The 16540-nt window shown below is 44.3% G+C and overlaps 1 protein-coding gene across 6 annotated transcripts in view; it reads right to left on the reverse strand.

Moving 5' to 3' along the window:
* Positions 1–16540, reverse strand: part of ZHX3 (zinc fingers and homeoboxes 3) — a 106812-nt gene that overhangs the window by 42626 nt on the left and 47646 nt on the right. The window lies entirely within an intron of this gene.

Here is a 16540-nt window from a genome sequence, read left to right on the forward strand (position 1 = left end):
GATTCTATAGAGGATCCAGAATGATTCACTGATATTTTCTTCTATAAAAACAGCCCTGGCTCATATAGTGTCCAGCGTATATTTGTCTTTTCAAAAAACTGCAAGATCTGAGGTAAGGGCTTTGCGCAGGACCACTCAGCCTCAGCAATGATATGTACACAGTGGGCATCTATTAAACACACTGGTTACAGGACTTAACCTGCAGTGTATTGCTTTACTAGCAAAAAAGGGCGGGGGACATAATTATAAGCATTCCCATCCAAGACCCAATTTGTTGCCTGAGACTGAACTTCAGCTCAGTTCCCTTGATACTCAAGCACTCCGGTACCCGGCATTTATTTGCCTGTGTGTAGAGCAGACAGGTGCAGGGCCTGGAAAGCTGAGCTGAAACTTAGTGTAGACATCTAAATTGGATTAATTAGAATTTATATCTCAACTATTTCTAAGAAAGGTTGAGATAGCAAGACTCGATAGAAAGAGATAAAGGGTGATAGAGGATTCAGAGAAGGAGCTAGAGAAAGGAGGGAGGAGGAAGAAGGGAAGCACTTAAGCAATACCTTCTCCACCAACAAATATTTTTGCAGAAATTTACATGATGCTTAATCTCTGTCCAGTGTGAAAACACAATAGAAACCTATACATCCAGTTGTTTTCCTAACTTTGTATTTCATTATTCAAAATCTTCAGATAAACTTGGAAAATATTAATATATATGCAAGACATTTTCTTAATTTGCAGAAACACATAAACAATTCATGCTTTCCCAAAATGGAGCACTCTAACCCCTGCTCCCCTTGCTCCAAGGTAGTGTATTGGTCCACAGATTAGAATCACTAATATATACAAAATTCAAGGAAATTTATCTACCAAGTGCCATTTGGATTAAGGTACAAGTCATGAAATCCACCAACTCAAACAGCTTATATCATGAAGGGGTTTTAATGGTTTTAATGTACTGGAAAGTCTAGAGGTTGGGTTTGGTTCCATTGTTCTCCAATGAAAACAAGGGCCTGTTTTCTTTCTCTCCACTGTGTTAGCTGCGTCCTAGGAGTAGCTTCCCTAATGAGGGCAAGATGGCTATGGCTGTCCCAGGCCTCATGTCCCACACCATCCAGAAGGACACAGAGAGGACTGGCTTTGGGAAGTCCTCTCCAAACACTGGGGAGCCTTTTTACCAAATCCTCAGCAAACATTCTGATGGCCTGAACTCGGTCACCTGCCCAGCACTGAGCCTTGGCACTGACTGCCACTGGGTTAATCGCTATAGCAACATACAAGGGGCTACCTGACTGGGTTTACGTGGCCAAAACCTACTCCCGAAGCTAACGGCAGGACTGATCGCTCTCTACTGGAAGACAAAAACAAATACTGTCTCTTTGTCACAGAAGGGAGTGGGGAGGGGGGCGGACGAGGACAATTACAATGTTCTCCACATCTCACCTGTCACTGTATCTGACCTGGAGATCCCTAGTATCAAGGGCAACACAGAAATGCATTTTGAGCACTTTGTTATTTAACAAAGATGGACATTCACTCTTACACAGAGACAAAGTCTCTTGGAGGTAAACTCAAGGAGAAACATGTCTCAGAATTCTTCATAAGGGGGAACAGGTAATGGTGAGGAGGCAGGCTACATTTGGAAAGATAACACAAAACACACTCAAACGGCCATTTTTTACATTGATCCTATAAAAGGCAGAGGGCATACCAGTAAATCCTCACCAGGCAAAGGGCTGAGAGGAAATGGTCTAGATGATTTCCATACAAACGATCTAACTTACTGCAAAGACTAGGGACCGACTTACCTTAGACTCCTCCTCATGTATCAGATTTTTAAAAAATGAGCCAAAAACATTTTAAAACAGGACTGCTAGAGCTTTTTTTTTTTTTTTTAAAGTTATTGTCATTATCAGATGTTCCTCTTGAGCGTGTATTTGTATACAGGTGCATGTTCCTGTCACTTTTTTAAAATAAAAAATATTTGAGTGCCATGAGATGTTCAGTTCAGTTCCATGCTAAGAAATATGGTAGAGATGGGAGAATTCAAATCTACAATGTCTCTGCCCTCAGGGAGAACCACCACCATCACTACCACCAATGGCCAAATAAAATACTGTCAGGTACTGTGCCAACTGCTTTACATTTATTTCCTCTTTGAACTTAATCCTCACAACAGCCCTATGAGCTGAGTATCATCAATCAATTTACCAAGTTGAGAAATCAAAGATAGATATCTAAGTAACTTCGCTAAGGTCACACAAGCAACACGCAACAGCTGGGATTCCAATCTAGGTCTTCCGGATTCCAAAGCTATGCTCTTACCCACGGCACCTCTGGTTGGCAAGAACACAGACACCAATATCCCGTAAGAGTGAATAGTACAGGACAGTATATTAAAGTGAAGAGCTAAGTTCTAGGACGTAGAGTTAAGCGCCCCAGGATTCGGAGGAAACCAAAGCAAGCATGTTGTGCAAGGATGAGCCATCATAAGCTACTCTGAGCTGTGTGAGCCCTGCTGATGTCGCTCAGCTGATCACATACCATCCATCCCCCAGCCTCTGACTCGTGACCCACTCAGGTAATATTTCTAGATCATTTAACCACTGATAAATGGCCTATGGAATTTCTGCAGGCCTTACGACATTTCACAGCCATTGTTGAGGACAGAATCAGTTCTTTCTTTGACATGCACTGGCTTCTTCCTCTGTTCTAGAGATCAGGCCATACATAAAAAAAGTAAGTTTGAAATCCTCTGGGCAACTACTAGATGGTATTTCTACTGTTTGGGTATCTAGATGGTTTTTACAACCCTAGCCCTAGATTATGAAAACTGCCTTTGCACGTGGGATCAATTGTCACTAATCTCTTAGCACTGTGGGAAAAGGTAAAAGTAATACAATGTCTGAACAAACTGTGCTGCTACTTCCTCTGTGCTGGTCTCCATGTACCAGAACGCCGTGGGAGTGAATGGATGATGAGCCTCCTTACAGGCAGCTGACCTGCTTACCTCAGGTCTGGGTGACCTCCTAACCTTCAGGGTATGGTTCTAGGATCCCAGTGTTCCGAGAGAGAGAAATATCTCCTTATCAAATAGTAGGAAGTCAGAAGCCAGTGACTCAGTGGAAATATGTAAAAATTTCAACACTTCGGTACTTCTATAATGAAAAGGCTGGGCTACTGGCCCAGAGACAGTAGGGCTTCTCATTCTCATCGGTGTAACGGCTAGGTACCACCTAGAATTAAGGTTAGTGCTATCAGGGCAATGGAAAACAATTCTGTTTTCAGGGTCATATCAGGGACCCTGGATTCATTTTTCAGTTTCAACCCACATTTGACTGACTACTGTGTACCAGTAGTTCTGTCCTCACAGCCTCAGAAAACCTTAGGAAATGAGCGTTACCTTGATCTTGCCTGTGTGGAAGCTGAAGCTAAGGAAAGTTATGTCCACTGTCACAGAGCTGGAATGTTATAGTTGGGTATAAGACTGAATCTCCTAGTGCCAAGTCCAGTGTTCATTCCAGTGTTGTGTCACGGACTCTTCTAGGGCAAAAGATTTGGGGCCTTGAAATATTATCATTTTATAAACTGGAGTTTGGATGTTCACTGTCATTATGACCAAGCTCTTACTGCCCTTGAAAGAGAAAAGAGTAAGCAACACTGCGGGGGCCTTTCAGAAAAGAGTGGTCAGGTGCCGCAATGAACGGACTTAGGCAGTCTGGAAATGTCTAGGCAAGGACCAACTCTGACTGGGGCGGGGATGAAGAAAAACTTCAGAGAGGTAAGGCCACCTACCGGGAAGAGGGGCTCTTGAGGTTAACAGCTGACACCAGGCACAGACACAGAGGCAGACAAGCACAAGGACTCGTATGGTGGGACACCTGGGTGGCTCAGTCAGTTAAGCATCTGCCTTGGGCTCAGGTCAGGATTCCAGGGGTCCTGGGATGGAGCCCCGCATCAGGCTCTCTGCTCCGTTCGGAGCCTGCTTCTCCCTCTCGCTCTGCCCCTCCCTCTGCTCATGCTCTCCTGGGTATGTATTCTCTCTCTCTCTCTCTCTCTCTCTCTTAAATAAATAAATAAATAAATCTATCTATCTTTAAAAAAAAAAAAGAAAAGAAACTCGCTGGGAGATCCCTTAAATCAGGGTTTCTCACCTTGGTATTGATATCTTAGAGCAGGTCATTGTTTTAGGGGGCTGTCCTGTGTATTGTAGGATAGTTAGCAATGTCTCTGACCTTTACCCACTAGCTGCCTACAGCACCTCCCACCTGCCCCCTCACTGTGACAATCAAAAAGGTCTGCAGACATTGCCAGCTGTGCCCTGCGGAGAACCTCTGCCCTCCATGAAGGTGGGCAGCCACGAGGGCCTGGCTGCACGTGGGGGCTGGAGAGTAGGAAGGGGAGCAGATGTCCCCAGTGTCCTCTCATTAACTCCCCCAGGTACGGACTCGGACAACTTTCAGACAAATGGAGCCAAATGTGATCCCATGATGGGGTCCCTTTGAAGAAGGCCTAGCGGGACCCTGGCTGGGAGTAGAGTGTCTGCAGGAGGAGAGAAAGGATTCTAGATGGAGGCACCTTGGTAAGGGCAAATCCTCACTCTTCTCTCCTTTCAGTAGCCTGGAGCAAGAGGCGCAGACCCACGGAAGAGGACGTGAGAGGACCTGGATGAGGAGAAATGCTGGTGTGTGATGTGGCTACGACCGCAACGTCAGCTACGCCTTCACCGGCCACCTGCCACCCCCCCCACACACAATCTCCCCCTTGAGCTGCTGCCGCTCAGACAAGGCAAAAGCAACTGGGATACCCACTCCTGGGAAACAGGGAGAGAAAGAGGAGAAGGCAGCAGTGCCGATGGGAGGATCTGGGGGAGAGAGGGTGAGAGAGAGGGGGAGAAAGACAGGAAAAGAGAGACAGACTGAGTTCACGAGGGGGCAGTGAAGTCGTCGAACTGGCCTGGGGGTCTGCGGAAAGGAAAGAGCCAGAGGAAGGAATGTGCACAAAAGGCCCGCAGAGCGCCAGTTCTGGGTCAGGCGCGTCCCATGGGTTATCACATTCGATTTTCCCGGCGTCGTGGGACACCTGCGAACAGTGTGGGTGTTCTCTTTTCATGGCGGAGGAAAGTGAGATGCAGGGATGCAACCGATGTGTCTTTGCTCGTCTTTGTTCATAGACCGTGGGCCTTGCCGTCTGACCAGAGGCCCCAGCCACGGTGGGCGGCTTCCTCGGCGTTGTGCGTGCTCCTGTCTGCTCCAGGGTCCACAGCCTCTTGCTCCGCGTGAGCAGGGGCCGCCCGTCTGTCTGCTGCACTAGGCTAGACCGTCAGGGGCTGTGTTTTGGGTTCTGTGTCTCCAGCACTTCCTTACGTGCCAGGGACAGGTCCTAGACGTGTGGAGGAAGCAGCGAGACCTAACCTGAGGAGACAAAGGACGCGCCACGGCCCAGCGGTGTGAATTCACAGCCCGACGGCTCAGCACAACCGCTTGCGTAAGCGTCTCTCCCGCTAGGCTCTGGTCGGCAGCCGCTGGAGGAAGGAGGCTGCTTTTCCTGTGCTATATATAAGCCGTTTTGGCAGGGGAGCACGCTACACTTCTACAGCTCCGTCACATTAGATATTAATTTTTTCTTTAAAAAGCCAGCAATTTTCTTTTGCTAGTGATGCCACAAATGCATGATACAGACTTAGTGTCACATTCAGATACTTTTCCCCACATTTTGAGCATTTTTCTACCTCGACAGCAGTCTTTATTTCTGGTTCCACTTTGAGAAGCAAAAAAAAGGGTGACATGAGATGCTGAAGAGACAGCTTGCGACACTCCGTAATTATCGTCTCTCATGTTGGGCTGAGGCTCCAGCCCCAAATGGGACAGTGTTTCCCTCTGGTAACTAACTAGGGGCTGATCCATTAACCAAGAACACTGTTCTGACACGGACTAGGCTAGGTTTGTTTTTTGGTTCTTTCCCCTCTGCCTCCTGGGTCTTAACCCTTGGATCCAGGCCTCATGATTGCAGAATCAGTATTGCACAGCCAGAATCATTCGTTCTCCCTGGGACTTGACTGAGGATGGTTTTTACTTGGTAAACCTGTCCTGCAGCTAGTGTGTGGTTCCCTGAAAAAATGTTTTCTGAAACCTTTAAAAGCATACATTTACTAAAAATTACCATATTGGCTTTATGTTAGTCCTAAAAATTTCTCTAATTACTGAAAGCCATAGTTTATTATTCTAATATGAGATGTTATATATACACACTCAGTTGAACATTATAAAATTACATTTCTTTTAGGATATTCAGTTATTCATACTTTTTGCCAATTTGGCTGGGCCTTTCCCCATATTCTTCCCACCAATTCTTCCAAAATGGTGAGATTTTAAGGAATAAAATCATGTATCTGATATTTTCATGGGAGGACAGGTTAAGAAGAAAAAGAAAAGTGAGCTTTCAAAATATGAACTGTATCATTACTACTAAAGTCTAAGTCTGAGTAGAGCTATCATTTCTAGGTATAGCTCTTACAGAGAGGATGTAAGCACTCTGAGACTTGGCTAACACTGGGGGCTCAGTTAGAGCAAAGCTGGCAGGACATTATGTCAGAGTCAGATAAACCGGAGCTCCAACCCAGACTCGGCAACTTCCTAGAGCAGGTCACTTGGGTCTTAGTGAAGTATTTAAACTCTTGAACCTCAGTTTTCTCTTTTATAAAATGGAAGTATCAGTGTATACAGGGCAAAGTTCACTAGGGAAACGAGACAAGGTAGTATATGTGAAGGTGTCCTTACCAGGCATGTAGAAAGTTCAGCAGAAGTCTCGGGGTTCCTGCTTTCTTCTGTGCTCCCCGCACTTCCCAGTCCCCAACGTGCCTCCTCCACATGGTTTCTAAGCACCGTCCCTCTCCTCTAGCACATGGACTGTTGCGGTGACATACATGACCTGTGCATACACACCTCATCCCACATGGGCTGCTGCATCACAACCACACCGGTCTTTCATTTCTTTTCTTTCTTTCAATTTTACTGTTTGTCAGAGAAAGAGCACACAAGCAGGGGGGGTGGTAGGCAGCAGGAGAAGCAGGCACCCTGCCGAGCAAGGAGCCCAGTGTGGGACTCCATCCCAGAACCTTGGGATCATGACCTGAGCTGCAGACAGACACTTCACTGACTGAGCCACCCAGGTGCCCTCACAGTTGCATTTCCGAAACACAGTTCTCATCACCTGTGATGCCCCACAGGCCAGAGTCCACCCACTCAGCCTGGGGTCCTGGTCCTTTCTCAGTCTGGTCCAACCCACTCTTCCTGAGCTCATGCTTCCTTGCATACCCCCAGTGTCCCATTCCAACTCTGCCAGGACCGCCCCCGCTTCAAGCCCTGACACGGCCCCCACGGCCTATAGTATAAACCTCCAAGGTGTATCCCGTGGCATTTGAGACACACACTATCTGGTCCCTGTCCCTCTCCAGTTCCACGGTCCACCACTTCTTTCCCTCCTCATACTTTGTACCCAAGCAATCCTACTCACAGTACATGGACACCCACGCTGTCTTGTCACTGTTCAACCTCACACGCACTCTCTCGTTGCCCACCGCACCCTTCTCCTCTTGTCTACGTGGCAAACTTCTAGACAACCTACAAATGGCACTCAAATGAGGCGAAGTCTGTCAGGTAATGACTTCGTGTCTTGTACAGTTTGGTTACTGCAGCTGCCACGCTGTCTCTGTTTTTCACATTTTCGTGTAACTCGCTAGCTCACTATAAAATGTCTTCCTTGGGCAATGGAGTTGGGACGCAGACTGACAGAGCAGTCACTCAGGAAATGTTTGTGTGGTTAGAAGCAGCTTTCAGCCTAGACCTAGTGGGAAGATCAACTCAAGTGCAGGGCTTACGTGCTCCAAAGGCAGTCTGCGACTCAGAGAGCAGCCATCCAACATTCCCACTGAAAATGTTCGAATGCTGGTGACTGCCAGAGCTCAGAAAAAGAAGCCCCCCCCCCCCGCCAAAGTTACAACTCTAACATGCCGCCCATTACATTTACCTAGATGTCGTGCAACTCAGAACTACATTTTTCTCCCCAAAGCCTCATTCCTTTACAAAATTCCCTGCTCTGTGGAATGATCGTGGGCAATCGCTTTTGCAGTTTTTGGCGATGCCAGTTTCTGGCTATGTTTTTCTGCTCACTGAACTGGCTCATTTCTTCAGGAGAACAAACTGTTCTGCACTGAACCAGGAATTGGCTGGGTTCTAACAAAAAGATTTTTCCCCCCTGACAGTGTTTTTGCAAAAGACCCAAGTCAATTTATAGCCAAGTAACAAAAGGTCAGAAAGGTTAGTCAAGCAATGGGCGTAATTCCTGTGTGTCACAGCCAATAAAGGAAATGGGTGGGAATAAATAGTATGCAATTTTAACCTGAAATTATTTGTGCAAAACTATTATGGTAAACTATACAAAGGGACCCGTGGCTTGTAATATTAAAGGACTTCCCACTCTGATTTTTTTTAAAGCACATTTTGCTGTGAAGAACTGAGATGACCTCAAATTCCACATTCACAAGTGGGAAATGTCAAAAAAAATTCTCTCACTAATTTATGAAAAAACTTGGCCATTGTTTTGAAGCTCTGAAACAGAAATTTTCACACAAAAATTAAGTATCTCATAGTTAGATCACAATTAGATACAACTGCATGGCTGAATTTAATACAAAATCTTTGCCAAAAGAGAGATAAAAATCAACAAAAATGATAGGCTAAGGCTCCACAAAGGCAATAGTTTATCTGTTTTAATCATGCTAGAAGTGTGACAAACTATTGCATTATTCAGTGAGCATAAGAACAACAACAATAAGAAATGTCTGCTTTTAAAGCAGACAAAAAGAACTGACATCACCAGCCAAGCAAGCGGAAGACAGATGAGTAACAGCCTGTGCTGGGCAGCCAACCAGGCCCAGGCCTGTGGGTCTGTGTGGTAAGGAAGCCTTTCAGATTTCCAGGCTGTTGGAAGCCACCCCCCTCTGTCATGATGTCTGCAGAATTCACTCTTTAAAACCACTGAACAATCCAAAAACAAATGGTTAAATAGAACACCATCACAGTTAAGACAAGACGAAGTAAATGGTTTCTCCCCCAAACTCCTTGCTAAGTATAACTAAAAACCCTGGAAATAACATGAGGGGCAACCAAAGGAGAAGTCTGAAAGGTGGGAAAAGGAAGGCCAACAGTGACCCCAGGACTGGAGGATCAAGACAGCAACAAATCACCTTATGACTGCCTCCCTCCCCCAGTCCAACCGAAGAAGGTGGCCAAGACCCACTGTTTCCCAAGCCCCAACCTAGGAACAGAAGGCAATCCAGGTCAGCTCATCCTTTCCCATTAGAGAATGGGAGTCCTGCTGGCAGCACCAACAAAGATAAATCAGGAGCCCACTGACAGTCAAACAGTCTGGGGAATCACCCTCCCAGCAGGGCCCCAGGAGTTACTGTTCAACCCAGCAGGATAGAGACTCCCTACCCCCACCTAGAGGCACCAGACAGCATGGCCTGGGGAAACTCCCTCCATCAGCACCAGCAGGGACCAGTGAGATAAACCAAGCAAACCAAAATAGTAAAAAAAAAAAAAAAAAGGCTCTAAAAAGAAACTGTCAGTGGGACCAAAACCCACAAAAGTAGATCCCAACCTGTGTGCTAATAAACCTTAATAGCATGACTGGCGAACTAAAAGATTAAATCATATATATATATATATATATATATTAAGAGAACTGAAAATCACCCATTATGCCAAGAATCATGTAAATCATAACTTGAATGAGAAAAGATAACCAACCGACACCAATACCAAGATGAATCTGATGTTGGAATTAGCTTACAGAGGACTTTAAAGCAGCCATCATAAAAATGCTTCAATAAGCAAACATAAATTCTCCTGAGACAAATTAAAAAATAGAAAACCTCATCAAAGAAACAGAAGTTATTAAGAATCAAATGAAAATGACAGAACAGCCCAGAAGAGGAATTCTTCTACTTTAAATTGTCAAGTTGGTATCAATTTAACACCCCCATTTCCCTGTCTTTTTCAAAGTCTTTTCCTAACTTTATCCAGAAGCCCTTTGATAACCTTCCTACCGTAATAGGCCCAATTTTTTCTCTGGTATTTTAAGTAAGAAACCCTCAAAGTAATCTTCAATTCTTCTTTACCCTTTACTTCTACATTCAATCTATTATCATAAAGGAGATTCAACACAGAATGCAGACGGTAGCAGGGATAATGATAAATTATAATTTGTACTATTTAAAACTTTTTAAAAATTTATTTATTTGACAGAGAGAGATCACAAGTAGGCAGAGAGGTAGGCAGAGAGAGAAAGGAAGGGAAGCAGGCTCCCCGCTGAGCAGAGAACCCGACGAGGGGCTCGATCCCAGGACCCTGGGATCATGACCTGAGCCAAAGGCAGAGGCTTAACCCACTGAGCCACCCAGGCGCCCCCTATAATCCTAGAATTTAAAAACCTCTTTATGCATACTTTATTATTTTAATTTCCTTTCAACAGTGCTTAAAAGGTGTTTGCATGTATACTTCAACATTTCACTTATATAACTTTGAATTAGTATTTGGTGACTTTAATCAGAAAACATCATTTCCATTCTCTGGACCACTCCTCTGAGGCTCTGATGTTGAAGATGCTTTGGGAAGGCTTTATGGGTTTGCTCAGTGCATGTGGCAATCAGAAATATGTTTACCAAGGCATCATGAGCTCGGAGAGGTGCAGCTTGGCCACCTGGCAGTGTCCAGAGGGAGCCGGCTCTTCCCTGCAGCATAGACACTTCTCCCTTCCTGAATTTAATTGCTCAGATCGGATTCCAAGTTGAACCTCAAAGCAATGAACCAGCTAGAGTAATGCTAACTAACCTGATTCCACAGCACTGTTAGTAATGTCTTGCCTGGCGCTCCTTCCAGAGGCTCTGGGCTTTCTTATTAAGTAGAGACTTGTCCTCATTATCTGAGCTGGTAAAATACTAATGATTATGAATTTTTAGTTATTCTATTTAAAAAGTACAGTAGATAAGTGATAAATAGCATTTCTCATTTACCAGAGAAATCAAGGATAAGCTATTGGTTGACAATTAATTTGTAAGGCTCACCTCCACTAACCTGCTAGAGTACATAAATGGTCATTTTTTTTTTTCAAAGTACCTTTTGCAGAACAAAGTCTACATTCATCAGCAGAGCTTTCCATCATCTGATCCTGATCCCTTTCCAGCCACAAATTTTCCAGCCCACCGCTACATAACTTCTGTTATGCCCTAGTAGGCTATGTGTACCTCGTACTTTTGCATCACCAAGCTTTCTCTGCCCTTTTCTGCCTTCAGGTCCCAGATCGTCCAGTTCCTGCCCCCCTTACCATGAAGCCACCTTTGATCTTCCTATGGCATTATTTTGAGAGAGATACTAGATGCCCCCACTTTTTTTTTTTTTAACAAATGAGGAAACTGGGGCACAAAATCTTAAGAATTTTACCCAAAGCAACAAAGTGGTTGAGTTGGGATTCAGGATGCAAGCAAGTATCTTATACATGAAAGAGTCTTGATCAGAGATTTCAACTTCGACTTTAACAAATTTCATTCGTTAGTTGTGCTACAAAGGAGCAAAGGTATGATTTGTTAAAAGAGTTTTAGGGAATGAGGGAGGTGGGTGGGTTGGTTCAGACTCAGGGGTGCAGTCTCCTGGTCTGTGAGCTCCATGCGGGCAGGGACCATGACTCTCTCGATCATCACGATATTCTCAGGGCCTAACTCAGTGCCTGGTACACAATGGCATGCTCACAAAATACTTGTTGACTGAAAATGGTCTAGTCTCCAACTTACTAAGTTCAGAAATACAATGTTTTTTGTTTTGTTTTGTTCAGTTTTTAGTTCACTGAGATTATGAAATTCTTAATCAGGTAGGCCAGAACTGGTTTAATATCAACCAACCTCAATGGAGACACACTAGATCTTCCCACTCATTTTTCGAGGGGGCACAGCTTTCCGGAGCCTTTCTGTTCTGTCACTTACGTGGAGTTGTCCCTTCACTACATCGGGGCATCTGGGAAGCAGAATCCCTAAATCAGGCTATTCCTAATCAGGTAAAAATGTAGAGCTTCTAAAGAAGGTTTTCAATCCACATAGGTAGCAAGCCCAGCTTTGCAACAACCAAAATGTCTGTGCCAGGCCAGCAGGGCATCTTCCATCCTGTGGATGGACCCATCTGGACTCTGACAGTCCAAATCCTCCTCGACTCCATGCAGACTCCCAGTCTGCTACCGTTTGCAACATTCTTCTTTTGAACATGTTATAAACCTCTAGCTTTTATGACTTTTCTATTTTCAAGCTATTTACAAGCTTTAAAGCTTGGCTGCTTCCTCGTGACCCAAGAGAGACTTTCATCTACATATGCTTCCAGAGGACCCGTTGGGTTTGGTCACCTCTGCCTGGGTGGACACCAATTTTCAAGCCCATTTTGGTCTTAGCAACAAGCAGTGAGGCAATATCCTCAGAGAATGCCAGGGTAATAATTGATAGCTTTGGACCCATTAATCTGTGTAAGTCTGGTTTGGATTTTTGTTTCTCCTTAAATGCAGTATCTTGCACTAATTTTCTGCCCACTTGGTCTCATAAAAATTTCAGAAAAATCTCTGATCAGCATAGCTTTAGAAATGTCTGGGAAATTCAACACATCACAAAATGACCCCAAGGCAACATTGTGGCAAGCCACCATTCTCATTTTCCCAGAAAGAGGGACTGAACTCCAAGCTTGCTTCCTATTCTTAACCCAGTTTCTATCCAGGACCAAATTGGTTCTCTAGCCTGCGATGGCTTTTTACTGAAAAGAAAATGAGATAGGGAGGACACAGAAAAATTTGGTGACGGATCGTGTCAAAGTTTTCTTTTTTTAGTTTCAGCTAATTTTAGACTTATAGAAAAGTTGCAAGAATAGTTGTTTCCATATGCCCCTCACCCAGCTTCTCCTGATGTTAACATCTTACATCAGCCTAGTGCACTGAACGGAACCAGGACACTAACAATGGAACAATACTATAAACCAAAAATCTCTTTCAAATTGAACAAGTTTTTTCCTACTAATGTCCTTTTTTTGCCCCAGGATCCTATCCAGAATGCCTACTGTACGTGGTCATTTCTTAGCCTACTGCAGCCTGTGACAGAACCTTGATCTTTCCTTGTCATTTGTGTCCTTGACACTTCTTAAGAATATTTACCAGTTATTTTAGGGGAGACTGGGTGGCTCAGTCAGTTAGGCATCTGACTTTGGCTCAGGTCATGATCTCAGGGTCCTGGGATCCCTCCCACATCTGACTCTGAGCTTAATGGGGAGTCTGCTTCTCCCTCTCCTTCGGCTTCTCCCCCAGCTTGTGTGTGCTCTCTCCCCCCCCCCAAATGAATAAAATCTTTAAAAAAGAGAGAATATTTATCAGTTATTTTGTTGAATGTCTCTTGATTTGGGTTTGCCTGATGTTTTCTCCTGATTACAGTGAAAAGTTAAGTATTTTTTAAAAGTTTTTATTTTAATTCCCATTAGTTAACACAATGCCATATTAGTCTCAGGTGTACAAGATGTAATTTGACACTTCCACACACCACCCTGTGCTCATCACGACAAGTGTACTGCTTGATTCCCCTCCCCTATTTCACCCATCCCTCCCCCCAGGTTCCCAGGTTATACATTTCTGACAATAACACCACAGAAAATCATATCATAGGGTTCATGATATCAATATGTCTTATTACTGGTGATTGTTGACCTTGATCATTTGGTTAAGGTGGTTTCTCTGCTACAAAGTTATTACCTTTTCTTTCCTTTATAGTTAATAAACATTTTGAGAGTTTATTTGAGAAGAGGCAAATTCTGTCTTAAGGGACTATCTCCCTCACTTTCCCTAAAAACTCTAAGAAATTAGTTGATACGATTTTACTTTATTATTTCTGTCATACAAACACTTAGCTATTACTCTTCTGTTTGTTCAAGGAGTTAAAATTTTCTTCTGCTTATAAAAATAGCATACTGGCAGGGTGCCTGGGTGGCTCAGTGGGTTGAGCCTCTGCCTTTGGCTCAGGTTGTGATCTCAGGGTCCTGGGATTGAGCCCTCCATCGGGCTCTCTGTTCAGTGGGGAGCCTGCTTCCCCCTTTCTCTCTGCCTGCCTCTCTGCCTACTTGTGATCTCTGTCTGTCAAATAAATTTTTTAAAAAAAAATCTAAAAAAAAATAGCATAATGTCATTGTAAACAAATAATCGTCATGGACAGCTCACAACTGTACTTTTAGAGATTAGTATTTGCTATAGACTAAAGGTTTGTGTCCACCACAAAATCCATGCTGAAACTCTAACTCCGCATATAAGAGTATCAGGAGGCAGGGCCTTGGGAGATGATTAGGTCAAGATGGTGGAGCTCTCCTGAATAGGATTAGTGCCCGCACAGAGGGGACCTCTGAGAGCTTTCTCTCCTCCCCACCATATGAGGATACAACAAAAAAAAGGCCATCTGCAACCCAAGAGGGCTCTCACCAGAACTTGACCATGCTGATACCTGATCTCAACTTCTGCCCACGAGAATTATGAGGAATAAATTCCTGTTGTTTATAAGCCACCAAGTCTGTGGTATTTTGTTATAGCAGCCTGAACTAAGACAGCATTACAGTCTGAGATATTTATATACACACATATATGTGTGTATACACACACACACACACACACACACATATATCAAAGTGAAATTTTTCCATTTTAATACCACTGAAGTCAGATACCATGGACTAAAATCCCAACCCCACCAGGGACTTCAGGCAAGTCACTTGCTCTCATGCGCTGGCTGGCCAGCATCTGTTATTTGCAGATGGGGTAAGCAAAATTAAATAACAATTTTTTTGGAAGAACTCTTCAGTAAGATAGAAATAAAAATTTTATAGCCTGTATTTAAGTGAGAGCAATCCAACACTGCCATGGGGAGTGTGAGGTCACACAGTGGACATCTGCAACTCCAGATGCCACATCTGGACCAAGGTTAAAGTTGTTTATTGCTGAATTCCTTAAAAACTTGGGGAGACGCTACCTAGCTCCCAGAATTTACCTCTTTCTAGTTTTTCAAGTAAGGCTCCAATAGTGTATAAATTTATCACTTATTTGTGTGGTCCAAATGACAATCAGGAAAAGGTCATTTGTCCTGTCTTCCCCAAGGACAACAGCAGCAGCAGGAATGAGAGCAGCTAACCAGCAGAGAGCACACAGCCTGCTGCCGACACTGTTCATCTGAGCACTTCAGACGCTCTAGCTCATTTACTCCTCCTCACAACCCTTGGCAGAAGGTATTACTATTGCCTCCAGTTATGGGGGAAGAAACCAAGGCACAAAAAGGCTAAGTAACTCCCAAGGGCAAGCTGGCTAGTAGCTGGTAGAGCCTAGTTCCGGAGCCCATGCTCTTCGCACTAGGTGCTCCTGTCGTCAAAGAGTACAAGAACAAATTATCACCCAGAAGGCAGGCACAGGCCATGAATTAGAGTTCGGGACAAAGCTGAATTGAACAAAAGATTCAAATGACAGGAGGAAGCCACTCCAGACTGGAGAGACCTCAGAGAAGAAACAAGGAGGAATTCCCAGGATCTCACATAATTAGTGATCAAAGAGGGCCACTAAGACACAGCCTGGAAATATCTGAGAGCAATGTTCTGAAGGAAAGAGGAAAAAAGAACTCTAAGAAGACAAGCTGAACAAGCAGATTATATGACAGAGAATCTAGCAGAGTCTTGATTTTTTTTTTTTTTTTTAGCAGAAGCCCAGAAACAAGGCGATGTAAGATGTAACACCTCAAAGGGGGGGAAAAATAGATGAGCAAATCAAAATATTTCAAGCTTTCACCTGTAGACAAACAAAATGACGCCACCCTGCAGACCAGGAGTCCTGTCAATCCTGTGCCACTGAGCCATCTCCAAAAACTATAGTCAACAGCCACCTGCATCTCCTCAGCCCCTCCTGACTCCAGTGTGAGCTGACTTAGGAACTCTGTGGGAACTGGGCCGGCTCACATTGCTACCAGTTCTCTAATTGAGAAAACCAGTGGCTTGGCTTCTTCTTATCCTGCTGGACCTCTGGGTGGCCATTGCTGGCCACTGCCTTTGTGGAAAATCATCTCTTCCGCATGGCTCTTTTCTACTTCTCCTCGACCTCTTCCTCTAGCATAAATTTGGCATTCTGGTCTGTCTGCAATCCCATTTACTAGCTTAGTAATGATGCCATGGAGTCTTAGTTTTCTGGCCAAGTAGAGTAGCAATAATTTCCTTATACGAGCTATAGAGAATAGATAAAGTAAGTCACCTGAAAAAGCTCTTGCCACCCTGTGTGGGACGTGTAGTACAGTGCTTAGTACGTCTCAGTTTCCTGCACCTAAAGAACCGGTCTTTGCCCAGAGACCATGTTAAGCCCTTTTACTTTTCGTTTACATGTTCTACCTGTGGGTTTATGTCTATTCTCATGACTTCATGACTCTGACATCCTTGGAGCAAGCATG

This window comes from Mustela putorius, unplaced genomic scaffold (genome assembly GCF_011764305.1).
Source record: "Mustela putorius furo isolate JIRA1106 unplaced genomic scaffold, ASM1176430v1.1 tig00000743_pilon_pilon_pilon, whole genome shotgun sequence".
Taxonomy (NCBI): domain Eukaryota; kingdom Metazoa; phylum Chordata; class Mammalia; order Carnivora; family Mustelidae; genus Mustela; species Mustela putorius.